Genomic DNA, 27,715 nt, shown 5'->3' with positions numbered 1-27,715 from the left:
CACAGCCGGTAAATGATCTAAGCAAACGATCTGGATTTAGAGATGGTTTTTGGAGGGAGCTGCAAGGATGTCATGCTGAAAGAGAGCTGTAACCATCCCTCACCCGGGCTCTGCTGTTTACTGTGGGAATTAGCATGACAGATTAGTACACTGCTCAGCGAAGCTGTGAAAACGTCTAAAAATCTTCAGTGATTGCCTCAGAGCCCTAAATAGTCTTATGTCAGCAATTAGCAGGAACAGTGTTTCATTAATCCATCAGCTTTCCAAGGCTGTGAGCCCTCACGTGGGAGACCACAGAAATCGTTGGGATTATCCACACAGCTTCACTCGCAGTGCGTAGTCCGGACTGCAGTGGTGTTAAAAAGAACAGTAATGGGGTGTGGGTCGCTAGAAGCAGTCACGTGTTTGTTTCTTTAATCCCAAGTGCATGTTACAGAGACCATTACTAGCAACATTATGCACAGGATCTCTCCCCCTCCTCCGAAGTGTGCAGGGACGGGGGGGGGGGGGCGGGGGGGGCGGGGGGCCGGGGGGGCCGGGGGGGGCGGGGGGGGGCGGGGGGGCCGGGGGGGCCGGGGGGGCGTGCTTTCAGATGAGTTACTGAGATTTTGCTGTAAAATTGTTCCCTTCCAAATGCTTCCTGGAAAGATTTCTAGAAGGTTCCAAGCTCAGGCTGCATGCACTCCTGAGGAGACAGGCTGCCTCCTTCTACGCCATGGTCTCATCTGATGTTTCATAGTAAACTCTGAGTTCTTGCTCTTTCTCAAAGCTATCTTTGGTTGGTTCTGTAGCGAAACCACCCAGCAAATACTCCACACCTTTGCAGAGTTCTTTGATTCCTCAAATGCCTCCCCTCGATCCTGGCTGCCTTCCCTTTGATCTCCACATTTTTAGCTACCAAGCTCTCTCAACTGCTTGTCATTTATCTCCGTTTTTTTCTGTCCTCACCCTCTTGGAACATAGGCAGGCATTTGAGAAGTCTAGATGAGAAAACCAAGAATGCTTCCTCTGTCACCCTAGTAGACGGCCACACGCCACTCTCTGGGGACCACTGAGTGCCATATTTCTTTCCAGGTGATCTGTCCCTTCTGTGTGATATCCAGAGATGCTTGTCTTCAGCACTGTCCCTTCCTACCTTCTTACAACCACAGTAAATCCTGTTGATTCTGTCTTGTGACCTCTCCAGCACCTCCTGCCCTCCTTGGCCTGGCTCCTCGATAGTACTGAGGAATTCCAACTGCTGTCTTGCAGTCCCCATTGTCCTCTGTTCTGGGATTCTCATTTCATTGCAAATAGGGCAGAGTCCTTGTCAGCAGCCACCAGGTGCCTAAGACTCTCAAATCTTCTCTGCATGCAGCTCTTTGCAAGCCTCACCTGGCCTCTCACCAGGGCACTTGAGATGAAAAGACCTCCCTCTGTGGACATCCAGGGCCATGGCGGTGGAGATGGGTTTGCTTCTGCTATCTATCTTCCATAGGAATGTTTGCTTTATAAAAGGAAGCCCCCTTTTCCTCTAGTATCTTTCTTCTCTCTGCAGTTTGAGAAATACAAGCCCATAAAATGAAATCCAACCCCATGTTGTAACATTTTTGTCTTCTCCAATATACCCAGAAAGTGTTTCTTTAGACTGTAGCCATTGTGTTCCCAGGAGCCTTAGTGCATCTGACCTCAGGTGGACTTAAGCCCTGGCCTTATTCTTCCTGTAAAGTTCTTTTCTCATCTTACTTGCTAACTATTTTCCACCATTAAAAAAAAAAAATCCTGCCCCTGGTCTCAGGTAACTTATTAGTGAGCATCCTCTTCCTGGATTCTGGTAAACTCCTTGTGAGTGGACTGCTTGTCATTTCAACTGGGCTCTTCTGTCTTTGTTTATCAGTTTACACAGTTTGTTTACCCAATTTATTTGCTGCTAAAGACAGCTTGAAGTTCATCTTTCAAATCATGGAACTATTTTAATTAGCGAGGGAAACTTTTCTTATTTCCCCTTGTATGATGAATTATTCACACGAACAAGAAATAGCATCCATATGTAACAAATTAGAACATGTTATTTTCATATTAAATGTCCCTAAGAGGATAAACAATAAATTATTTAAACACCAATGGAAAAACCAAAACTAACTCCTTCTGAATACTCACAGGGTAGACTTTAGGTTTTCAGGAAAAAGTGATTTTTTTTCCTTGTTGTTATTTAAAAAGAAATTGCTACATACAATGAAAAGTGAGACTCATGCTATCATTAACTGAACTTTTGTTTTATATTCCTGCATTTTAAAAACTTGTAATTTTAATGAGTAAGGCAGTTGACAACTCAGGGTCCAAGGCTCATTACCTTGATAGCTCTCCTCCTGGCAGGTGAATAGTTCCTCAGAATTTAATGCACTAACGTTTTGTTCAAAGTGCTTAGGACCAGTGCCCTTAACATGTAGTGAGCCTTCTGCAAACGCTCGATTCTCTTATTCAAAAACAAGTGTCCTTCTCTTTTCAGAATTCCTTTTCCCCATTCATCATATCTTGCCTTGAATTATTCTTATTTTTAAATGTATTTTCTAGCTAAGCATCCTTTAAGATTACAGAGAACTTTGTACATTGTCAGGGATTAATAAATTATTTATCTACTGAATAAATAATGAACGTGTAAACATTCTCTTAAAATTTAAAGAGCTTTGATTATTTGAAGTTCTGAGGTCCTGAGACCAAACACGAGCACAGCACAGACAAGTTAATGCCTGGAATAACTCAGAAAAGCCACCGGAGACAGGAGTCCTCGGGGACCAAGCAGAAGTCACATTTGCCTGTCTGTAGCTTCCTTACAGAGGCTGTTCTGCTAAATGAACAGGATATATTACAGGCTCGGAGACCTCCAAGGCACTGTAAAACCCCTCGGATGCCCCAGTTCAACTCAATTTGATGGAGTTTCCCATTTGCTTAAGATTAGTTTACTCAGTTTATTTATGGCTCACAGGGGTAGGAAGAGCAACAGGCAGGAGCGGAGGTGCTGCAGGCTCATGGCTGTTTCTGTTTCCTGGCTGTAGGCGTGGGGCATAAGGGCAGCATAGAAGAAAACCTTTGCAAGGTGTGTGTGTGTGTGTGTGTGTGTGTGTGTGTGTGTGTGTGTGTGTGTGTGGTGTTTGTCATACATAGACAGGTGCCTAGAGAGGCCAGAATAGGCTACTGGATCCTCTGGAGGCATCTTAAATGGGTATTGGGAACCCATTTAGGTTCCTTGAAGAGCAGCAAGTATTCTTAACTACTGAGCAAGCCCTGCCTCCAGCCCTGTCTGTTGATTTGTATGTTTTTGCGGAATGCTGAATTTGAAGCTTTATCTCTCAACAGTGAGGAGAAAACTGCCTCTCTCCACCTGAGCCCGCTGCTGGTCCTTGGCAGCAGGCTCCTCATCACCCACATGACTGGCAGCAAGCCCCTCATCTCCCACATGGACGTGGGAATGACAATCTGGCAGACTTGTCCTCCATCCTCTTGTCTACCCCTGAATTTTTGCAATGCCTTAAATCTAGAAGGCATATATAAGTACTTGGACAGATAGATGCCAGTGTGGAGGACACAGTATCCAGGTAGAAGAGATACTGTCACTTTGCAGAGGTGTCTCAGTGCTGAGTCTCTTCTGGGTCCACCAAGGCTGTGTTTTGCCTCCAGGTTAAGTCATTTGCTTTTATGAATGAGCACATTGGATTATTGTTATCCAATAATTGTTATTGGATCCAGAGGATCCAGTAGCCTATTCTGGCCTCTCTAGGCACCTGCCTATGTATGACAAACACCACACACACACACACACACACACACACACACACACACACATACATACACACACACACACCTTGCAAAGGTTTTCTTCTATGATGCCCTTATGCCCCACGACTACAGCCAGGAAACAGAAACACAGTGTTGCGTCCTTCACTATTAAGCTAAAGCAGTCTTCTAAGGCAGGAGTCTGTTCATCTCATTTGCTCCCACAATGATCAAGAATGTCATGTATTTCAGAATTGCCAGGTTCACCGCTGAGCAGTATATGGGGACGAGATAGAAATATGATGGGATGATTTCTGCAGGTGCCTACTTGTAAGGACATGAAGTTGGCTCATGGGGCCATCAGTGAAGAAACAGGCTTAGGATGAGGAGAACAGTCTACATAGTTTGATGAAGTCTGAAAGACTACAGAGAACAAGCTGCATTTTGAATGAGGCCTTGAATGAGATAATAGATTTTAAAGATGGTTTTCATTGAAGACCAAGCGTGGAGACATTGCCATGAGAGAGTGACAGCATGGAGTTGATGGCAGCTGGTGGTGAAGACGGTTGTTTTTTGAGATGAATGTTTAATTAGTTGCACATGTATATTTACTTAAGTAAAAAATGTGTATTTTGTCAAATCTAATTTTTTCATCTTTTTTCCTTTATCTCCTCTTGATATCAGACATACTTCAGAGTAATTTTTTTGTTGATTCAGGGTTTGTATGTGTATGTGTTGTTGTTGTTGTTGCACGTTTGTTTTTTTATGCACCAAGAATCCTTCTGATTGAGTTTAGAAAAGGATGTTATAGTTGCATGTTGAATTGTCTTCGATATGTGGTTGGATGCATCCCTGGGAAAAAAGTGGAAGTATATGGGGTCATGTACAACCTGCCTATTATTCATGTCAGGGGCTACTCAACCTTTAATAGACACCTGCTTGTGTTCCAGGCTCTGTGGAGTATCTTTAAATTATGCTTTTATGCTTTATGTATATTTTATATTCTTTTCATTTCCTCCCTATTGAAATTGTTTTGGAGGATAGGAAAATGTATAATAGGTTCTTAATAACCATCAAAATATATGCATACTGAATATTTAAGAAGGTAATTCAGGCATCCATGAGCGGGATGGAATTATTGAAAGTGACTTTACAGTTTGGGGCTACATTACAAACATTAAACTCTGTGTGGCACAAAACCTTACTCAGAATGCATTTTGCTATTTTTGGTGTTTTCCTGGCACCTTGAAGAGTAGCAGATAATTTCACAGATGGGTCAGACTGGTGTTAAGCATTCTAACCTAGTATTTGATAGGCTTTGCTGTCGTGTGGACTTGAGCATTGATTTAAGTGAGGGAGAAATGCTTAGATTTTCCCAGGAAAACAGAAATTCTCTGTGTTGTTGTCAGTGCTAAGTATTTTGTCTAAGACCTAAGCTTTCAAATGGCTGGTGGCTCAGCGAAAACCCATTTAATCTAACAAACAGAAAAAAAAAAAAAAGCCAAAGATGAGTAAAAGATTTACAATAAACACAGTCCCTGCATCCTACCTCATCCTGCATCCTACCTCAAGCATCCAATTCTCCATGTGTCACCAGGAGACAAAACAGAGTGATCTACTAGAAAGAATTAAGAATAAATACCAATGAAGAGCATTGCATCGTAAAGGGGGATTGGTTCTTTTTATAAATATTGCTCACAGTTTTGTTTATTAATTTAGTACAAGTGTATAATGTGCTTTGAGCTATTTGTGCTCCTCTTCTTCCTTTCAACCTATGCTACAGGCCCCAGCCACTTCTCCTTCCTAATCAGAGACTCACTTTTTATTTAACCCATGGAGTCTGCTTAGCTGCCAGTCTGTACAGGGGTGCAGGGCCATCCCTGGAGTGGTCACCACACCCCAGACACTTAGACTTTTGGAGATAAGAGGCTTTAGCTACAAAGAGAACTGACTCCTCACTCAGTAGGAGTGAGACTTTGTGAGCCCCTTTGCCCCCGAGTCATGCTGCAGTTTTGTTTGGCTTGATTTTGTGCACAGTTTGCGCACGAAGCCATAGGCACTGTGTGGTCTTATGTGACACGACCCTGTCATGTCCAGAAAACAGTGTTACGTGGTAGTCCACCACACGTTCTGCCTTTCCAATCTTTCTCCCTCTGCTTCTTCCATGATCTATGAGTCTTGACAAGTAGGATGTGCTGAGGATATAATATTTAGGGCTGAGTACTCCACAGTCTAAGACTCTGGGAAGCCTGAAGCCGAAGGCGCAGCTGTTGAGCGTGAGTCCTGCTTAATGCTCTGTCTTAGGGCTCAGGCCTTGAGGAAAGATGGGATAGGACACTCTAATGGCGGCACGTTTGTTCCCTCGACTGAGGCTGTTGAGTAGACTATCCAGAGGCAAAAGCATGAATTGCTATTTAAATGACGATGGCAGTTTAAGTGCGTTTGTTAATTTAGTATTGTTGCATTGATCCTTATGTTAATTTAGATTTATTAAGAGAATCAGGAAGAATTATGATACGCTTTATTATCTGACTGTTCAAACCTGTCAGTCATTAATTTTTCACTCTTGATTTCTTGATTTGGAAAGAATCTGTAGAGTCGAAAATGAGGAGTATTTCTAAGTCTCTTAGAAAATCGTTTTCTGATATAAGATGTATTCTTAGTGTAATCAAATATTAAATCCCACAATTGATAATATATTTACAAATTTTTTTTTTGAGAGTGGATGCTTAAATGCATTTGTTTCCTTGAAGCTGTGGTGTTTTTGCACGTTATGCTTTCTAGTTTCTGGGTGATCATATTAGAAACCTTATTTCCAGCACTCAGTGTTTGCCCTCATTGGGTTGACATAGATGGTTCCATGTGTTTCCCTTCTTACATGTGTTGAGCAGCTACCATCCTGGAGAGTGTAGCATACGTGGTTCTTGCTGTATGGCCATTGCTTGTCTGCCAAGGAGCAAATAGCCAGATTTTACCTTTGCTTTTATTTCTATTTAGAACATATGTCTCCTTAGAATGCAGCTAAATCTCTTCAAAAAAAAAAAAAGTAGAACTAATTGTGAGAACTTCTTGACTTCTTCCATCGAGTACCTCACTAGGTGTCCAGGGCATAGTGGGGGAGGTTCTTGTGCCTATAGATCTCCAGAGGAACCAGGACTATTAAGCAGCCAGGATTGTCTTTCCAGTGGGAAAGATGAAAGATGTATTCTTCTATCCAGAAGCTGAGAATTGGAGGCGATTAACAGCTGGTGATCTGTTACCTATTAGGCTATATCAAACGCCTACAACCAGGACTAGAGGTAATCTAAAGAATTCTTAGAGCCAGAGACTCCCCAAAGCTCCCACAACCAGGACCAGAGGTGGCTAATAGCCTAAATGACCTCTACGTTATCTGTGTGACTGACACCAGGCTAGACCTTTAGTACCTTAAGCTAGCATAGGTAGCAAGCATATCTCTAGCACCCATTTCTTGGAAGAAATGGCAATACCTAAGTTGAGATTCAATGCACTTACACTTCTTTATGCAATGGAGATTGTACCACAGCAGAAAACTTTTTTTTCCCACATTTATGCTGGACTTAAATACATTGAGAATAAACCTGCTATCAGACTGTTATGAGACTCCCTGAAGTCTGATCCAGGTTGACAAAGTCAATGTGTACCCAGTTTTTATTCTTTTCCTTTCGTGTGGTTCGCTCTCCTTTATGACACCTGCAGGAACACCTTCAACTAGGAATTTTTTTTAAATTTTTTGTATGTATGCGATGCATTTATTTGGGATAATAAATCTGGGGATAGTGGCGCTAGAGAGGAGCTGTAGTGATGGGAAAATGGGACTGTGGGAAAGTGGATGGAGGTGACAGATACTGATGAAAGAAGGGAATGACACTTACGATGGGTTGTGATTGTCTTAGAGGGTCAGTACAAGCATTGTATATACTTGTAAGACTGATGAGTAGTATTCGGTATGGTGTCCTGTGCCAATACAGCTTGGCTGGTTGAAAGAAAATCAGACGTCACTGCAGGACCTTCCGGTGTCTACTCGAAGAAATCAACTGACTAAAATATTTACACCATTCCCAATTATCTGATGATGACATAATTTGAAATGAATAATTATGTGCGAAGAGACTTGTAGTGATTGCATTGTCTGGCAGCTCTGGGACACTGTAGGCCAACGATGCTGCTGTTAGCATTCATTCAGGATGGTGGCATCTAGAAGCAATCCCAAGCTCTGAAGCACTAGGATCCTCAGCAGAAGTGGGTTTATGTAACAATGACAGCATACAGTGATCCCACACACACACACACCCATGTATTCTAACAATCATGATTGGATTTGAAGTCTAATATAATTGATAGTCATTGGACTGAATTTCCTTTATATGTATAAGCAAAATGTACATTTATTTTGTTTCCCTATGATATACCAATGCCGTTAGAAAAGAAAGGAAGAGAGGAAAAAAAGCTAAGGCTTAGTAAATGACAAAGTATGACATATAACTGTATATAATCACTGTCATAGGGACACAGAACTTGCTTTTCCCTCATTAAAAAGCACACATCCTCTTGATGTTAGTAATAAAACGGGTGCTTTAATTGTACCCTATAAACCTAAGATATGGGCAGTTATAGAAAGCTGTGCTCCATCCCTGGTAGAGACATTCACTTGCTAAATCCTTTTCAGGATTGGATATGATACCAAGAACACGGGGATTAATAAAAGGGAAGTCTTAAACAGAAGAATTTAATTCACCAGCATTAATTTCTCATGATCAGAGGACAGTGAGGTAAAGAGAAGCGAAGAATTGATTGCGTGCTTTCCATTAGCCTGACACTACACTGTATTCTCATAGTCCTGAAAATGCCTGTCTGGTTTACAGAGGCGGCTTGGGAGGGCCGATCAATGGCCTAAGACAGACCCAAGTCTGTCTTATGTACCGAGAGGGCTGAGGCACCTGTCACTGTCCTGAGTCCCGTGGCATCCAAGTGGGATGTTACCCCAAGTGTGTCTGTAAAAGAAAAGTAAGTGAATATTTGTGTCAGAGATTGTTTTATCATTCAGCATGACTTTAAATTATATCAAGTTTCAAGAAGTTTTTAGAGAAGACTCACTTTCTTATCCTCACCCGCACCCCCTCCCAAAAGTTACCCCTCCAGCTCTGTGCCAGGAGGAGGGGAGGATACATTGGCCCTCTTCCTGGGAACCAATTGTTCTCTCTCAGAGGCTGGATTTTCTCTTAAAAGTTGGACAGACTTCTCTCTAATTCTCCCATCCTCCTTACAATTTCCTCCCCTAATCCTAAGCCCCGTGGAGGTTTGATTACATTCCTCGGTGGCATTATTCCGTCAACAGCTGGGTGAGACAGAAGTTAGAAAACAGACCGTCCTGTCGGAGGTCAGGAAACTCAGCAGCCAGAAGAACCAATTTGTCAACTTACATCATCATCGGGGAAGCGGGGAAAACATTTCAGAATGTGGGAAGCAAAGAGTGCCTCGGGCCTCTGAGTTTCTCCGTTTGCCATTTCCAGGTTACACCTCCTCTATCGTAGCTCACTGCACGTGGGGTAGAAGGCGTGCTGAATGCTGGTGTTCTTGGTGAGAGCCGTAGTGATGTGGCACACATTTGTTTCTGGCTTTAATGTTTATCATGAATACTGTGAGTAGCTTTATCCCCCTGACTTAGGGACCTATTCCACACCAGCTGTGCATGTGAGACTTTACTCTTAGCCTCCTAACCCTTACTTCATTACTTAAAAAACAATATGCTCAACTCTGTCATATTTATCTTTTCATCATGGGGTATACTTGTCATATGTAGGGTAAAAGTTTTGGAGGGTGAACTCTATTGGCTGTTTTTATAGAAGTATTCCTGGAGGGTTTGCTGCAGATATGCTACATGGAATGCTATAAGGTTTAAAATATAGGCCAGTTCTCCTGAAAGATGTATTCTCATTGTCTTTATCCCAGCAAATAAATAAGATTCTTTTGTGAGATAGGGGTGTGCACAGCCGAACACATAGAGTCCTCCTGGGCCTTTCAATTAGACTTTGCTTTTCCCTAGAGTAAGACTTTATAAAATCAAACTTCTTATGCTGACATGACACAAATCCATTACTGGAAATGTTTTTTCTTACTAAAGATTAAAGCTACATTTATTTATTTTTGCACAAGTCCATGTTCTTCTGCTTATTTTCGTGGACTGTGAAGTCCAAATTGGTAGTTATTTAAATAGCAAGGCCAGTAAGAAATTTATAGCAATCTAGGCTCTTTAAAAGCCATACAAAGAAAAGTTAACTCTCCCTCCCAGAATATTCCTTTTCCTTTCTTTTGCCCATTGTGTTTGCACATATCAGCAAAGTTAATGGATAGTTTATTAATTTCCAAACATTATATAATCCAAGCAGTATCAGTAAACTCAAGTAGTAAAAGTGAAAACCATTTTCAATAACTACAAAACATGTACTTAAACCTATTTTGGATTTGGGGTGATTTCTAACAAAATTGTTTGTTTATTAGTTACTATATATTATAATGAGAATATTCTTTTCTTAAATGGTACATATGAGGTGATATGCCCGTATGGAATTTCTTACACTGTTGGCGGGTTATTCTTAGTAAAGGTGTTTTAAGAATAATTTTTTAAAAAAACACTGGAGAGATTTAAAAACAAATACTATATAATGTATTTCCAATTCCTAAATTGAATGCCCCACAAAGACGAGTGTAATTCCCAGCGTTTGTTGCTATTTGGAGTTGGTTGAAACTTCAGGAGGCAAGAAAAGAGTAAGTGAAGTCACTTGGGACAAGACCTTTGATAGCACACAGGGAGGCGGGCTTTTTGTCTCTCTGTGTCTCTTTGTTCCCAGTGCCCTGAGGTGAGCAGTGTTCTGTAGCAGTATCTAATCAAATACTCAAATTGATCCCAGTAGAGGTGGCGTATTCCTTGCTACCCACCCCAATGTTCTGGGTTTCCAAATGAAAGACTCATACATACATGCAGTCTTTATATTTTGATATGCCGTAAACAGCTCAATGGCTGAGCCACTTCCTAAACCTCCACGTGGATAATCCACCTCCCTCAGATATTATCAAGTTATTACTAAATATCTATATTTCATCTTTGCTGCTAGTCGGGCTGCCCTTTTGGGGCCGCTCTCTGGGCTCCTGCATGGCGTCTCTGCTCTCTGTCCCGCACCTTCTCAGGCACAGTTTCTCCTCTCCACATTTTCCCGGCCTCCTTCTTCTGCCATTTCTTTCCTTGCCCAGGAATCCTAAAAGTCCTGCCTCTGTCTGCCCTGCCCAGTCATTGGCTGCCAGCAACTTGATTTACCAATCAGAACCAACTGGGGGCAAGGTCCCTCAGTGTCCTGTAGCAGGAGGTGCGGATTCTCTTGGGGGCCCAAAATAACATAATACAAGTAGCATTAGACTAAATCCACAACAGCGTACCTCCACATCCCCACAGGCATAAGGACAGTAGCCCAGGGACTGCTCTGAAAGAAGCCTCTGGGACCCTGAGGACAATCATTCTTTCCTTTAAAATTACCTCAAACATTTGGTGAGAGTCGTGCAGTTTTCAAACTGGGAGTGCCTCATAGCACACCGGATCAACGCTTTAAACGAGTTAGCTTGCTGGACTCCATAGCAGACCTTTATCAGTGTAGCTGGATTGTATCTAGAACGATCCATTGTATATGTTCTTAGCTCTATTCTGATATAAAGGTTAGCGTTGATTGTCAACCTGACAGAATCTAGAATCACTTGGAGACAAGCTTGTGGGCATTCCTGTGGGGGTTATCTTGATAGCATTAATTGAGATGGGGTGGGGGTGGGGGTCTGCCCACTGCCAGTCCTGCCATCTCCTGCCAGGAATCTAAGCAGGGAAACCGGCTGAGTACCAGCCTGCATTCCTCATCTCTGCTTCCTGATTGCAGACGCTCACAGCTCTCATCACCTTGGCTTTGAAGCCATGAGGGGCTGTATCCTTAGGTTGCCTTTGTCAGTATTTTATCCCAGCCATAGGAAACATAGCTAAGACACCGGAGTTTGTTCCTAAGATGTTTGGGTCTGGGACGGCACTTGTTCCATAGAGAATAGGTCTTCTTTGGCAAGCACCGGAATCTATGCTGCTTTAAAGAAGAGAAAAAGGCAATAGAGAAATTGAGTCCGTGGGGGAAACATTAAAAAAGACTTAGAAGAAACTTGGATCTCAGTCTCAAGGGGAGCAGGACTGGGGGCAGTGGGGAGGGTACAGAACTTCCACAATAACCTGAGGAAAGTCCATGCTATTCATGAGATTTAGAAAATGCCTGAGAGTTCACAGTAAATACTCTCATTTTGTCTTAACTTTGACTTTGAAACACCCTTCCCATGAACTGAGTACCTATTCTCTATTTTCCTCTCAAACTTCAATAAGAAACTCTTGCTTTCATGATCATCTTTCAATATTCAGCATAAGATCTCACCACAGACCTCATTTCGGTTAACCTATACATAAAACATCCATTAAGGGTACTAACAATTGTTAACTTCCTTATTCTAAAGCACTTAAATAGACCATAAATTTAGTTTTGTCATAATCCTTACATGTATGAATAGGTAGGTTTTGCAATCAGTTGGCAGAAATATTTTGTTGTTGTTTTATTGCAACCCCAAAATTTAATTAAACATTAAATGCTTAATTGGAATGAAAGCAAGCTTCTAATTTAATCATATAAAAACTAATTTAAAATAACCCTCCTTGTTTTCCAGGATGTGTTTGGTTCAAGATTAGGTGTGGTTTTGTGCCTCTGATTTAATCCTGTTTGCCTTGACTTCTGTAAGCATTTCAACAATTCTAGGAAAATCTTTAGTCCTGAGGAATGGAATTGATTCATGACCCACGTATTTTATCAAAGCAAGAACATGGTTTCTCTATTGTTTTGGTCATTTCTGTTAAGTGAGATTTTGTCCAGTGATACTGGATTTGCACAGTGTACCTGCACTGTGTCCAGCAGGTTGTGTCAATATGGAGTTTAGGTTGCTGTTTTTAAAGGTTTATTTTATTTTTGATAGTGTGTGTGTGTGTGTGAGAGAGAGAGAGAGAGAGAGAGAGAGAGAGAGAGAGAGACAGACAGAGACAAACAGACAGACAGATAGACAGAGAGAGTTTAGTACATGTGAGTGTAGGTGACTGTGGAGACCAGCAAAGGGCATTCAAGCCCCTAGATCAATGGTTCTGAACCTGTGGGCTGTGACCCCTTTGGCAAACCAGATCTCCAAAAGTATTTGCTTTGCAACCCATAACAGTAGCAAAATTACACTTATGAAGTAGCAACAGAAATAATATTATGGTTGGGGTCAACACAACATGAGAAACTGTCTTAAAGGGTGGAAGTGTTGGCAAGGGTGAGAACCACTGAGCTAGATGTAAAGTTATATAGGCTGTGAGCCGCCCACAGTGGATGCTGGGAACTAAATAGAGGTTCTTCCCCAACATCAGTAACTTCTGAGCCAACTCTCCCCTGCCACATTGCAAAATGGAGCATTAAGTTTCCATTCTTGGCTTGTGACAGAAGTCCCAGCGGCCAATTAACTGAGTAGGCTGTAAACCATTAACTAGTTAGGCTGTAACCAGTTGACTGGTTGGCTGATGATGCATCAGCTGGTCTTCTGTCTAAGGCTCTCTGATCACTTTGCAGGTGGGTGTTCTCAACTTCTTCTGGTTCCGGTTGTCTGATCCATGAATCATGTCTGTTTTGAGTGCTTTGCTCAGACATCCGTAACCGGTTTAGTAGGTTTAAGGAGTTTTCCTTTCCTTAACACCTTCTAATCATTAAAACACAAGAGCCATTCCGAGGAGGAGTGTAGAAATTGTAGTATCAGGATGCTGAGATGCAGCTTGGGTCTCAGAAACCATGGAAGGCACAAATACCAGCACAAACCATGTTGTCCCAGAGGTAATAAATGTGTGAGTGGTGTCCGCGCCACTGAGCAATGCCGCTCATTTTCCCTGTCAGGCCAGTCATAACTCAATGTCCACTGCAGTCCCAGCCCCAGCCCAGGAGGCTGCTCTCTTAATGCTTGCGGAAATTGCAAAAAACAGCCTACCTAGTGCGCAGCATTGCAGAGCAGACTGTTCCACTCCTGGACGCCTCCGTGGTGGGCAGCACCCCCATAGGAATTTGCCTGAACCTTAATATTAGAGCCCATTCCTTAGTGTCTGGAAAGGAAGCAACGGGTGTGTTGTCCTACAGAGCCTTGGTCTCTCCCAACACAGGGCCATTGATATTTTATTAGGTGGTATTATCATCATCATAATTATTACTACTGCTATTGTCATTAAAGACAGAGTCTCACTGTATAGGGCTGGCTGGCCTGGAACTCTCTGTTGTAGACCAGGCTAGCCTTGAACTCTTACAGGTCTCCTTGCATCTGTCTCCAGAGTACAAGAGTCAACCTCACCCCAGTTCTTCATTATTTAAGATTTTAAGAAACAGTCTCATTGCACTGCCTAAGCTTATCAGTGTTAATAGTCTTTATCAATTTATAATGATAATTTCAACTATACTAGACACAAAGGGCCAGAGTGTACAATCTTAAGACAGGGCAGTCTCCTTCAGGCAAGCTTTGTGGAGCGATCCTTTTGCTGGGATTATTTTTGGAGGGCCTGGAAATAGGGAATGGGGTGCACTACAAGATGTCAGGTCTCTTCAGTAGCCATGCTTAAGGTGACCACCCTGGCATGAGCAATTGACATGTTCCTGGGCCCTGCCTGTGTTAATAAGCAATGTTCCCACTGCTTTCCCTGCAGGGTTTACAGTCTAGTGAGGAGGGGCTTTAGCCCACCTTTCCCAGGCTCTGTGACACATATCATCTGAGATGTGTGAGGACGTGATGCCCTTCCGAAAGGAAAACAAATCAAAGCAGGAAAAGAAACCCAGTGTGCGAAAGCCAGTGATGGAAGGGGGTGTGGCTTTCCAGGGAGAAGGGAGAAGTGAGTGGAGCTGGGAGAGGCCAAGGAAGATGGGTAAGATGGTGCCTCACAAGGGGCCCACTCCTCCTGCCTGATGAAGCTCCATGCAGGAGGTCTATCTCGCCACCCTTCACCAGGGATGTTGATGGCCAGAGAGGTCTCTAGTCTTTTCTCTCTGTAGATCTCCTATGTAAGTTAGTGGAACATTTAAGCTTGAAGGCCTGTGATTGTATAGTTGTATGCGTGCTAAGGAGAAAGATGGAATTGGCCCCTTCTTGTTTAACTCCCACATATCATCATCATCATTATCGCCACCATCACCATCATCATTCCTCCTCCTCCTCTATCTCTTCATCTCCCTATTCCTCCTCTCCCTCTTTTTCCTCCTCATGAAAATGGCATCATGGTTTAGGTGGCACCTGTTAGAGTGGCCTTAGGCATCCTTTGCCAGACTAGGACACAGCCGAGTGAGTGAGTCATCTAGCTGGCCAGTCAGGCTAGTAGGTTGGTGTCCTCCTGTGTGTGAGCTTTGATAGCTATGGCTGATGCTACTGTCTTCCAGCGTCTCTAAGGATTCATTCACAGGCTGCCAAAGCCATGTCAGTAAACTCCAGCATGGATGAGAATATCACTGGGAAGCAACTTTACCAAGTCAATCAATTAGGACTAGTCATCTACTGTATCGAAATAAAGGGTGACACTCTGTTAATGATAATGTATTGGATTTGTTTACCAGTTACAACACACAGAGTGCACCCATGTCGGATATTAATAGGGGAAGCGGTATGTATGCAGATCCACATTCATTTACTTTGTCTATAAACGTAAACCTGCCTAGGAAGACATGCCAATTAGCTATAGAGAATGGGGAGAAAAATTACTGGTTCTTGGGGAACTAAATAAAGTGGGGGATATTGGTCTTTTTTGTCATACTTTCTTTTTTTTTATTTTATTTATTTAAAAACAAAACAACAAAAAGCCAAGAGAGTCCAGTAAAATGGTAGATTTGAGGCAACAGAGGCATTTGTGTAAGATATTTGTTCTTTTCCTTACCTCATCACACACGCTCCCATAAAGTAACCACATTAATTCTCATGAGGCTCTTCTTTCCCTCACCTTTCCAGACTTTTGGGTCCTTCCAACTAGTTAAGGCAGGATGTGTGTAAGAGGCAAGAGATGCCTCTGTCCTCCTTCAGAATCTTCCTTTGTCTTATGAGCCCTGCTCTTTTCTGAACACGGTGAATCTTTTTTAGCTAGGGCTGGACTCTTGACTGTGCAAACAGTGGAGAGAAGGCAGTGTGTCAACTGCTCCTTTAAGGATGCTTCCCAGGAGCGCTTAGCCAGGATCGAATGTTGGTAGAGTCGCAGTGTTTGAAGGCCAGCAGGCCCCGTGCCTGCCTATTTCTGGATCTGCCAACTGACTGCAGCCAGATGCCAGTGAAAAGCTCCCGGACTGACATCCATTGCTGGGTATGTGTGTGTTGTTGCCGTGGGCAGTCGAAGCTGGGCCCTGCCAGCCTCCCTGCCGACCGAGGACACTCATTCCCCCTGGGCAGCTTGTCCTTCCTGATGATATATTGGGGTAGACAAGCAGCACATGGGTACACAAACACTTCTCTCAGGCAGTTGGTGCCATTTAACAGTTTCCTCCTGCGGTTGACATTTTCATTTCCTTCCTTCACCTCGCTCATCACGGACTGTTTGCATCTTATTTTCTGTACACAGGGGTAATGCGGAGTGACAGAACACACGCTCGAGCTCCATTACTCATTTTCGGTGCTATCTCCTAGGCAAATTACACAGCGCGTTTCACGGGAGCAGGGCCACGAAAGGGGCACACGGTTTTAATTGTGCACTGGCCTTGAGTCAGGCTTCCTGTGAGATGGACTGAAATTTTCATGAAACGTTGCCGCTTCAAAAAAAGCTGTCTTGGAATGAAAAAGGTGTTTCATTTGTTGATCGTCCCACGCCAGCCCAGACTTGCTTTGTTTACCAGGGAGCTTCATTCCCAGGGAAAAAAATATACTCACGGCCCTAAGGAAAGAGTCCCTTGCTGTCACCGGTTCAAACCTAGCCCCCAGATGAATTTAGTTGTAATTGGTGAATAAAAGATCCTATATCTACATAAGCTGTCCGAGAGGATGCTTCCATACACGCTGAGAAGTGGTTGCCACGGGTTATGTCAACCAGGATTCTTTGCTGAATGTTGGAAGGATGTTGAGAAATGCAAACATGCAGAGCAGCTCTATTAACTATAGTCAGCCTGCTGTATAGTATTTTGACAAACAACTCCTTTTAAAATTTTTTAAATTTATTTTTATTTCGAGTGCATCAGTGTTTTGCCTGCATGTACGTCTGTGTGAGGGTGTCAGGTCTCTAGAACTGGAGGTATAGACAGTTGTAAGTTGCCATACGAGAGGTAGGAATTGAACCCAAGTCCTCTGGAAGAGCAGCCAGTACTCTTCACTGCTGATCCATCTCTCCAGCCTTGACACATTCATTGCTTTTCTGGGCTTCTCCATCAACTCAAGTGAGTAGCTACTTATAATGTTTCTCTCTGAGTATTTGTAGAGATGGTTCAGTATAGGGTTGGAGAGGTAGCTTAGTGGTTAGGAGTGCCTGCTGGTCTTGCGGAGGACCTCCAGTTTGCTTCCCAGCATCCACAATTGGTATCTCGAAGCTACTTGTAATACTAGAGCTAAATGCTAACATATTTGACACCTCTTCTGGTCTCTGTAGGTACCTGCATTCACGTGCAAATGTCAACACGTGGACACACATTACACATAATTATAAAAATTCCCCCATTTTATTAGCATAATCTATAGAAAGACTAAGAGTATATTTAAAACTTGAGATCCATATGTATCTATACACACATATATGTGTATATATAATACATATGTACACATGCCTATATTTGCTTAAAGACCAACTTTAGTGTGAGCAGCAGGAACACAGTATTCAGTAAGTGCTTCCATGAATTTCAGCATCAGACTTGGATTGAATCAGCCAGTCTCTGTCTGTCTGTGTGTCTGTCTGTCTGTCTGCCTGCCTGCCCAATCCATGTACCAGTCTCAGGAGGAGCTATATGACTTATGCAGAGATTCTATTTTGAAAGCATGTGCTTCCCTATCTGTAAAAGCTCTTGTTGCACACAAAGGCATGGCTTACTTGGAAATCTTGCCAGTGGGTTTGCTGTTCTTGGTCAGGGAATGTTACAGACAGTGCTGGCCAGGGAATGATGATTACAGCATGGGAGATGGCCTCTTACCAACTTCTGGATTGGTGAGTGAGGATGTGATCCCTGGAGGGTTAGAAGAAAGCCCTCCACAAGCCAGGCATTGAGTTGATGTCATAGAGTGTTGGAGGAGTAGCTTAGTATGTACAGTGCTTGTTGGGCATGCCTGAAGACCTGAGTTTGGATCAAAAGATTGAGCTTTGGCTAGGGGGCTGCTAGCATTTCAGGCAAAAGCACTGGAGTGTGAGCCAAATGGCTGGAATCTTATGCCCAGAACCCTAGTGGGAGAAGTGAAACTTGCCGCTTAGGAGAGAGCCCTGGAGGGTTAGAAGAAACCCACAAGTACCCAGTGGATGCAATCATGTAATAATAATTTTTGGAAAAGTCAGGGTGATGGAGCTCCTGTTACCCAGGACTGAGGGACTACGATGCATGGGTAGGCGTCATGGACTCTCAACTTCTATGAGGTCCAGCTGCCTTGGGTGTTTAACTTCTTCCCAACCCTCCCGCCACCTCTGTTTTCCATCCCAATCAGTCCAGTGACCATGGCCTCTTTGGCCCACTGAGGTTCACTCATGGAATGGAAGTTCAAAGAAAAAGTTGTTTTAAAAAGTGTTAGAATAGTGCCCTGGAAAACATACTACTGGTACCCTGTCCTCACCTGAGCTACAGGGGTACTTCTAGGGATCACTCTGAGTGGTAGCTTAGGGCTGGCCATTAGCTAGGGTCTCAGACCAGATATCGAGAAGACTGGTTTCCCTTGTAGACGGGTCTTCGTGTGGCTTTCTCTGAGGCATGCACCAGGTGGTGGCTGGGTCTTCCTCTCTGGAGATCTAGGTAGAAGTTGAATTGTGTATAGGACTTAATTGCAGAAGTTGGGACTCACTTCCCACAAACTCTGTTAAAGAAATGGTTAAGGCTCACCCACCCTCAAGGGGAGAAGCTATTGGTGCCTTGATGCATGGTAGAGCTCTGTTCTAAGAAAAGGTGAGTTGCCACATACGGTACACGAGATGGAAATGACTGCCGTGAATAAAAGTGGAGGAAGGTATGAGAAGGTTGGTGTGTGTGGAGGGTGGAGGTGGGGTGGCTGTTGGGATAGTCAATCCAAGAACCAAGAATGGCTTGCCCAGGCAGTAACAATGAAGGTGATTGGCAGATAGGCTCTGGCTGTGCTTTAAAAGGTAGAACTAGTAAGATGTGGCAGATTATGAGTTGTGAGGGGACAAGTCAAGGAGATTTGGTTTTCTTGATTTGAGAAACTTCATTGATGCTGCTAATAATAGCCAAGCTGTAGAATCTGTGAGTAGAACATGTTTGAGTTGTGGGAAATAGGAAAATTACTAAGTTTTGGTTTGGGAATTTTAATGTCACAGACTATAGGTCTTTTAATGGGGGTGTTAAATTTACAATTAGACCTACAGGAGGGATTTCATAGAAGCAGCCCAGGCTAGAGATAAAATTTGGTTGTGGTCTCTATGTAATCAATACAAAACTGAACATATTTTCAGGAGTACCGCCCCTGTTCATATGACTTATTGGACATTGAGAGAGGGAGTCCTTGAACATTTAGAATAAAGAAGTGTTATTGTCCCCACATTTAATGCAGCCTGTATATTTGGATAGGCATGACTGGGTCCATCAACCAGTTTCTCCTTTATGTAGAGTGTGTGTGTGTATGCATGTTTATGTGTGTGTATGAGTGTATATGTGTGTGCATGTGTTATGTGTGTGTATACATGAGTTTATGTGTAAGTATGTGTGTATGTGTCTGTGTGTATGTATATACATGTGTTTATGTGTGAGTATGTGTCTGTACGTCTGTGTGTGTGTGTGTGTGTGTGTGTGTGTGTGTGTGTGTGTGAGAGAGAGAGAGAGAGAGAGAGAGAGAGAGAGAGAGAGATGCTGTGGACATTTCAGTCATGTCCTTCCCTTTGTAATATGTACAGTTGATAGTTCTAATCTAGCTTATCTAGGTTTTAAGATATACACATCTCTCTCTCTCTCTCTCTCTCCCCTTTGCCTGCTGGCCCTGTGGGACTGAGCAACTGCTAAATCCTTGGACTTCCATTCACAGCTGCTACTAGATATTTTATTAGATATTTTAATGTGCATTTTATTTTTAACATGTAAATTTATTATGCTTATAAGCTCAGCATAATAGTGTTTCAAAGCTTTTGAGAACAAATTATGTAACACTCTAACTTCTAGTGAGCTCATTTGGTGGGTTAGATATCATAAATTAATTGAGCATCTAAAATTAGAATATTCAGAGTTACACTTTAGTATGCATACCCCACCTATATTTGAGTCAGGAGTCTACAGAATAATTTTTTTCAACTTTTGCTCATATTTCATGAACCATAATTGGCAATTGTCTGTTGGAGTCAAAATTTCGATAATTTGATTGACAGTACTTGACAGACCATGCTCCATCTTAGGAGAAAGACATGTCATCATAAAATAGCTTAGAGAAATGTCATTAATATACATTTTATTTAATTAAGAGTGTTTTATTTGGAATAAGGGCATTTTTATTTCTGGTTTCAACTTCTCTTTTTACTTGTCATCTTTCAGTCTTTGTGGACTTTCACATTCATTCCCCTGTGCATTTTTTCCTTTATCTCTTCCCCTCCCACCTTCTTTCTTCCTCTCCTCTTCTGCTTCAATTCCTGGAACAAAGATGGGTCTAACTCACAAAGGGGAGATTGCAAGACAGACAGAGAAGAGAACAGAAGTCACATCAGCTCTCACAGGTAGGTCTGGGTTCCTTCCAGCTTCTACCATGACTGAGCCCAAAAAGAGAGAAGTTTATGATGTCTTGTCCGAGAGACACTGGATCAACCTCATGCATGGGTCATAGTTCTGTTTTAAGGGATAGGTTCAAAGGCCTGGGTCATCCTCACAGTGCTTCCTTTCCACCCACAGAGCTGTTTAACAGCTGTGTTCACCCTGGTAGGTCTAGGTTCTCCTCTAGGGACCAATAGCTGTGTTCACCATGGTTGGTCTAGGCTCTTCTCTAGGAACCAATAGCTGTATTCACCCTGATAGGTCTAGGCTCTCCTCTAGGGACCAATAGCTGTGTTTTCCTTGATAGGTCTAGGCTCTCCTCTAGGAACCAGTAGTTGTATTCACCCTGGTTGGTCTAGGTTCTCCTCTAGGAACCAATAGCTGTGTTCACCTTGGTAGGTCTAGGCTCTTCTCTAGGAACCAATAGCTGTGTTCACCCTGGTAGGTCTAGGCTCTCGTCTAGGAACCAATAGCTATGTTCACCCTGATAGGTCTAGGCTCTCCTCTAGGGACCAATAGCTGTGTTCACCTTGATAGGTTTAGGCTCTCCTCTAGGGACCAGTAGCTGTGTTCACCCTGGTTGGTCTAGGTTCTCTTCTAGGAACCAATAGCTGTGTTCACCCTGGTAGGTCTAGGCTCTCCTCTAGGAACCCAGCAGGTTATTTTGTTCTGGTACTTTGTATCAAATCTTTGTCCTTCCTTTCCACTTATCGGGTACTGTAAATCTTTCGTGTGTTTAAAAATATTTTTTTATTAATTCTTGGAGAATTTCATACAATGTGTTTTGATCATTACTTTTGTCCTCCACCTAACTCCCCCAGATTGATCCTGCATCCCTATCCCCTCAACATTAACTCGAGCCGCCCAAACAACCTGCTTTTCTTTACTCCCTTCGACAGACATGCCTTCTACTATTTCTTGCATAAGCCATTTGCATAGAGCTTTGCAAAAAAAGGCTTATAAACCATTTATGTTTGGAGATTCAAGAAAAGGAGCACTTGACAAGGAGGGGAGGAAGCCAAAGGCAGAGACTAATGACTTTCAGGGGTTGGCCTGCCTGGGAGGCTGATGCTGGCTCCGAGTCTGTGGTTCAAGGCCACAGATTAGATGCACTGTAATTGTTTTGTACTGAAGCACATTTTTAGTAAATAATACCGGGGACCAACTCTATTAACATGCCCAGCTGAGAGGAAATTAAGCGTAGTTACTTGACTGATAACGATGCCAAGCAGTTTCAGGTGTTAGAATTTCATTAAGACTGTGTGTTGTCTCTCAGAATACAGGCTTACATTTGTGTCAGGTGTTTCAAATTAATCATGAGCATAATTAATAGTTGGGAGTAATTAGATTACCATTTTATGACGATCCCGCAGTATCATTGAAAACAGAGGAAGCAAGAAAAATGAAGAGGTCCAGTCAGGTCTAGATAATCCATGATCCGTGCTCAGCGAGACTTATCAAAACAGGTCAACTCTCAGGATTAATGGTTCGATGCTTGAGTTGGCATCTTATTACAACAGCTAAAAATGGAGACAGTTTAATGGGAAGGGAGCTCCCTTAGGGAAGTTAGATCTCCAAACACCTACACTGAATTCTGTCTTAACAAAAGGATTATTTTGTAACAATGTTTCTTCTAAAAGGCTAGGCTATCTCTACTTATGCTCACTAAGGACAGAGGTGCCGAGTGTGTGGGAACACATGGCGTTCAGCTCCTTGAAGGCTTCTTGCATCAGTCTGCATAGCAAGCCAAGAAAAAAAGAGAGAGTTTGGCCTGCTAGAACTTTAATGAATTATTGAAGATATTTCATAGAGAATATTTTGAGACTCCTTTCTTGAACAGCTCCCGTTAACCTAAAGAGACGCTTAGTAAACTATCTAGGAGGCTCTCAGGGAAAGGATATCTTCGTGGAAGTCACTTTCCAGGCAGAGTTTGCCCTGAAATGATTTCAAACGATTGCATAACGAGGACAGCAACTTGCTGGGCTACATATAAACCGCATGCTACTTACTATATTATGCATGTTAGCCCAAAGGTATAATTATTCAGTGAAATGAGAACTAAGAAAATTAGCTCTGTATTAATGTTTATTTATACCGCCGACTCTTTTTCTTTTCGTACTCATCCTCCCGTAGCAGAGCCAACGTAATGGCGAGCTGCATGGCGGCTGTCTCCAGACTGAGTGTTGAGTCAGGTCAGCAGTGGCAGGTTAATTGCCTTCACCCTTTCTTTTAGGTGGTTGCTGGAATTCCTTTTCTTTCCTGGAGCTGGAAGGTCACACTTGTTGCTATAGTCCTTCACCAAAGGACGGCTGCGGTGTCCCAACAGCACCTGTGGACTGCCATGGGTCATCTGTGGATGCTGCCACATGCCATCCACACCTGCTTTTGCTCACACATGATCAGTCAGAAGGGCATCATCTCTGGCCTTGCTGTCGGGTAGTTGAAACACATCTTTTTCCAGCCTTTTGTCCCTGGTTCCAATAAAGGACCATTACACTTATCCCCTCTTGGCTGTTACTGTTTAGTTTTTAGTTACAACAGTATTTAACATGTATTAGTTAAAGATATCTGCTTTTGACCTTGCTCCTAAGAGGAATAGAGCAAATCTTTCAGAAGACATAATGCATCGTTCCTCACCTTAAAAACTTGCAAGGGATTCGTAGAGTCAAAGCTGTAATCTCCAAGTCTGCCCCATGACCTCTGGCTGGCTGTCATTCTCTGCCCGTTTCCTCCTACTTTTCGAGTCCCCCTTCCTGAGTGGGGGTGTCCCAGATGAACTCTCCAGTTCCTGCTTCCGCATCCTTCAGCTGTGCTCCTGGAGGCAGGCTAAGTCCTCGCCCACCATGATTTCTGAGGAGATATTTCCTTCTGGCAGGCTCAGCTTGGTCTATCCAAGGACCTGCTGATCCTATACCAGAGTCCTAGAACTTACCCACCTGTGAAATTTGTGCGTGTGTTCAGCATGTACCATTTTCTAGAAGGGTACATAACTTACCTTTTCATTAAATGCTGTCCTTGTCTCTTTGGTTCAGTGATATTCAGCAAATCCAACAATACCTGGCACATAGCTGAGCTCTATAATTATATTCTGAATGAATGGATGGATGAATGAATTCATATTCCGAAATTCCTCAGTACATAGCTAAAGGTGCTGTCCTTGGGTCTCCCAAAGAGCAGCCAAGTTCCACACTGTGACGGCTCAGTGACCAACATGAGTTTCCAATAGGCACCGAGGCCAACACAAGGGTAGGAAGATGCCAAGTAACTCACTAACACAGTCCAGAATTAGTTGCTTAGGGCTAGAATTAGGCAGGGGACCACTGACATTCTCAGCACATTAGCCGTTCCCCGCCTGTATTAGTCAGGGTTCTCTATGGGAACAGAACTGCAGATATGAGTATATAAGCACTACGAGCATTTCTCAAATCGGCTTACATTGAGAGAGTCACAAGAGTTGCCTCATACCATAGAGGTTGAGTCTAGCCTTGGCTTAGACCTTTAGTTGGGGTGCTTCAGCAACCCTAATTTGATATTGAAGAACTAGAGGGTTCCTAGAGAGCCACCAGCCCTTAATCATGGGAGCCTGGAGACACTGATTCTGATACCAGTGGAGGAATCAGAAGCAGCAGTTACAGGCGTCTTCCAACTCAGCCATGCCAGCACAAGGCAAATAACCTACCCTTTGTATCTGGGCTGTTAGCAGAAGGTACCACATACAGTTGGGATGGGTCTTCCCATGTCAGCTAAGGCAAACAGGATGTGACCTTAGTTCTCTATTGAGGTGATTCAAATTTGTGGCAAGTTGACATTAAACCAAGCAACAATACCACATCTTTGTGGTCACCAATCCTGTGGCAAGTGTTATATCTTAGCTCAGCAGGAGGAGCAACCCAGGGCAACCTGCCCAGACGGGCATGAGCGCTGAGTGTTGAGTGTGTGGCCTGCTCTGTGTTGAAGCCCTGCTGTGTTCCTCCTGGCAAAGTTTTGTGGACTCCTAGAAGTCTCTGCCCATTCGCACACCTGTTTCTGTAAGCTGCTCTTCCAGAGCGATGGCAGCGTCGTGACCAGTTTATAAAGCATGTGCTAAAGCAGAGGGTGACTATGATGGGGCAGAGTGCTTGGAAATATGTCACAGCGGAGGAAGTTTCTGGAAGAGGTAAATGTCAAAGATAGATCTGAAAGCAGCAAGTTAAGTGTGGACGCCTGACTCGCCAGCAAGGAAGATGCCACTGCAGGATTCTTCTGCACACGTTTATTGGGAGAGCTTGATAGCAAAGGCGAAAGACCCTGAGCCCCAGAACTGGCGCTGCTTATATAGGCCTAGGAGTGGTGTGTCTATACCTGATTGGTCGTGCTTTCAGTACCTCATTTACATACCCCCGGGATGGGCTGTGACTTGGTGCGAAACCCTTATGCACATGCGCACATTGGTTGTTTACCGGAACTTAGGGGTGGCCAGCAGTAGCCAGCGCCATCTTGTAATGGCGTATGTGGCTTCCCACAGTTAAGTCTTTGCTTTGGAGAATCTTCCTGGCCATCCGCAATGCTCCCTCCCCTGGAAGAGGCAGACTGAGAAGGGAGGTTTGCTACTTTGGACGATGTTTTAGCTTTGATGCTTGGTTGAGTGCACTCATAGATCCCTCCCACTTGGGTGTCTGAAGCTACACTGTCCAGGGCTGCAGTTCAGCAGGCTGGAGAAAACAAACAAATACAACAGAACAAGAAACCTAGAAACAAACCAAACCACAGAACCTCCCCACTAGGACAGTGGCTCTCAACCAGGGATCACATATCAGATGTTTACAGTATGATTCACAACAGTAGCAAAATGACAGTTAGGAAGTAGCAATGAAATAACTTTATGGTTGGGGCGGTCACCATAACATGAGGAACTGTATTAAAGGATCATAGCATTGGGGGGGGGGGGGGGGTTGAGAATCACTGCTCTAGAGTATGTGGTGGTGAGCTACAAGCTAGAATTAACATTTTGATAGCCATTTACAAAATAAGATTTGCATAAACTATTTCATCTAATGAGCCCAAAACCTTGTCATTTCAATCTTTCATCAATACAAAATTTACTAGTAAGATATTCTGCTTTGATTTACACCTGAGCCTCAAGGTTTCAGAGTGACTCAAACTGGCAGCTCAGACTGGACTAGCCACATTCATGTTCTCAGTGCCTGGTGCCGTGATGTTCAATAGGACAGTCTTAGATGCGTGATGAGGAGATGGCTTATGTAGAATCTGTTCTCTTGGTTTCACAGAGTTTGCTTTCATTAAAACATCCACATTTAGTGTATAAACTTCGTTATAGTGTGTTGGATGTTGTGACGTCAGACTATAGACTTGAGGAAGAGTTTCAAATGGTGACCAAATGGCAATGTCATTCCCCATTTCAGCAATGACTCAGTGGAGGTGTGTCTGGGCGAGCAATGAAGTTGGCAGTCAAGGCTCTGGAAATACACAGAAAGCTGCCTCAAAAACCTTGGCTCCTGCCAGGAGATCTCCAGGCCTGCCTCGAACTTCATGTAACTCCGATAGTACTTATGCTAGCATTATTTCCATTTAAAAAACCAGGTTCAGACATTTATGAAAGTAGCCTGCCCTCCAGGCCTAATGGTGGGCGCTAAGCCCCCCCCCCAATGAATTCTGAGAATTATCACATGCTTGTGGTATGTTGTGTGAGTTGATGATGTCTGTTTTCATGCATGCTTAAGACTCCTACTTTGGTCCTTGGCAAATCCTGGGAAAGATGGAGAGGTAGCTAGCAATCAGGGGTATACAGGGATAACATTTTATTTTTAATACTTTAGTAAAAACCAGGGGTAATAAAGTATGTTTCTTATACATGTGGAAGTAGCGACCAAAATTTTTAGTTTTGAAGCATCCCCACACATATTTGCTACCCTGTACATCAGGTGTTCTGTTTACTGCCATCTTCAAACCCTGTGCACATCTCCCGTGACTGCTTCCAGCTCACCACTCCCAATTCTGAGAGACAAGTAATTATACACACACCAGCTAAATGTCTAGTAAAATCTCCAGGCAAAACTGAGTTGACTTGTGCGGAACTGAATTTAAAAATACTTGATAGGATCTCGCTGCAGACTCTGGGTCCTTGTCAGCCTGCATTTCCTGCCTTGCCACCTCTAGCTGGTGCCATGGCCTCCCCCCTCCCCTCCTTCCTGACTTCAGAACTCCCAAGTTCTCAGAGATTTCAACCTAGCCGTTACCCATTGTATCTCTCTCTGTGACAAAAAAAGGAGAATAATCACTTAACTGAAGTGTTTGTTTTCTGCCTGGACTGTGGGTCACATGACGGAAATGCTTATGGTCATTTTTATTTAGTTGGACGTATAGACTATGTAATGATATGGACTACATGGTGTGGTTATTTGTGTTATGTTTCCCAAAAGAAATCTTGTGTTTTTGCAAGTTAGTCATGTACTTGTGGATGATTTAAATATATAGTTGAGAGCTCATTGTAGTTTTACATTTTGTATTGTGATCAAATGGAGGGGCGGCGGCCTTTGAGAAGAGAAAAACAGACTTGAATTTGAATGTTAAAAAGTTAAAACGTAAATGAAGACCAGATATGACCTTAATACCACCCCTGCCCCCAAGTGGTCAATGTAATAGTGTCTATACTTCACTGTGTTGGAGACCCTGGGTTCGGATCATCATCATCATCACCACCACCACCACCATCATCATCATCTTTTCAACATCGTTATCTTCATCATCTTTGTCCTCGTCTTTATCGTCATTGTCGTTGGTACTGGGAACTGAGGACCTTTCACTCAATAGACAAGTGCTCTACCACTGTGCTACACTCCCTGGCTCTACTGCTAATATTGAGATAATCTCCTTAGGGAAGACTATCTCTCCTTAAGTCACCCAGCCTGAATTTATTCAGGATTATAAAAATTAAGAAAGGAGTAAAAACCATAACTTGACAAACACATCTTTTG

The 27,715-nt window shown here is 43.1% G+C and overlaps 1 protein-coding gene and 1 long non-coding RNA gene across 3 annotated transcripts in view; both read left to right on the top strand.

Moving 5' to 3' along the window:
* Ptprm (protein tyrosine phosphatase, receptor type, M) overlaps nt 1-27,715 on the top strand; it is a 687,644-nt gene that overhangs the window by 63,389 nt on the left and 596,540 nt on the right. The window lies entirely within an intron of this gene.
* Gm52313 lies at nt 589-27,671 on the top strand. The gene is made up of 2 exons (XR_003952394.1): nt 589-16,180; nt 20,635-27,671. It is a non-coding gene; the product is annotated as a predicted gene, 52313 (long non-coding RNA).

Source organism: Mus musculus, chromosome 17 (assembly GCF_000001635.26).
Source record: "Mus musculus strain C57BL/6J chromosome 17, GRCm38.p6 C57BL/6J".
NCBI classification, from domain to species: Eukaryota; Metazoa; Chordata; class Mammalia; order Rodentia; family Muridae; genus Mus; species Mus musculus.
Note: the sequence above shows the minus strand (reverse complement) of the source record. Positions and strands in the feature narration are given on the sequence as shown.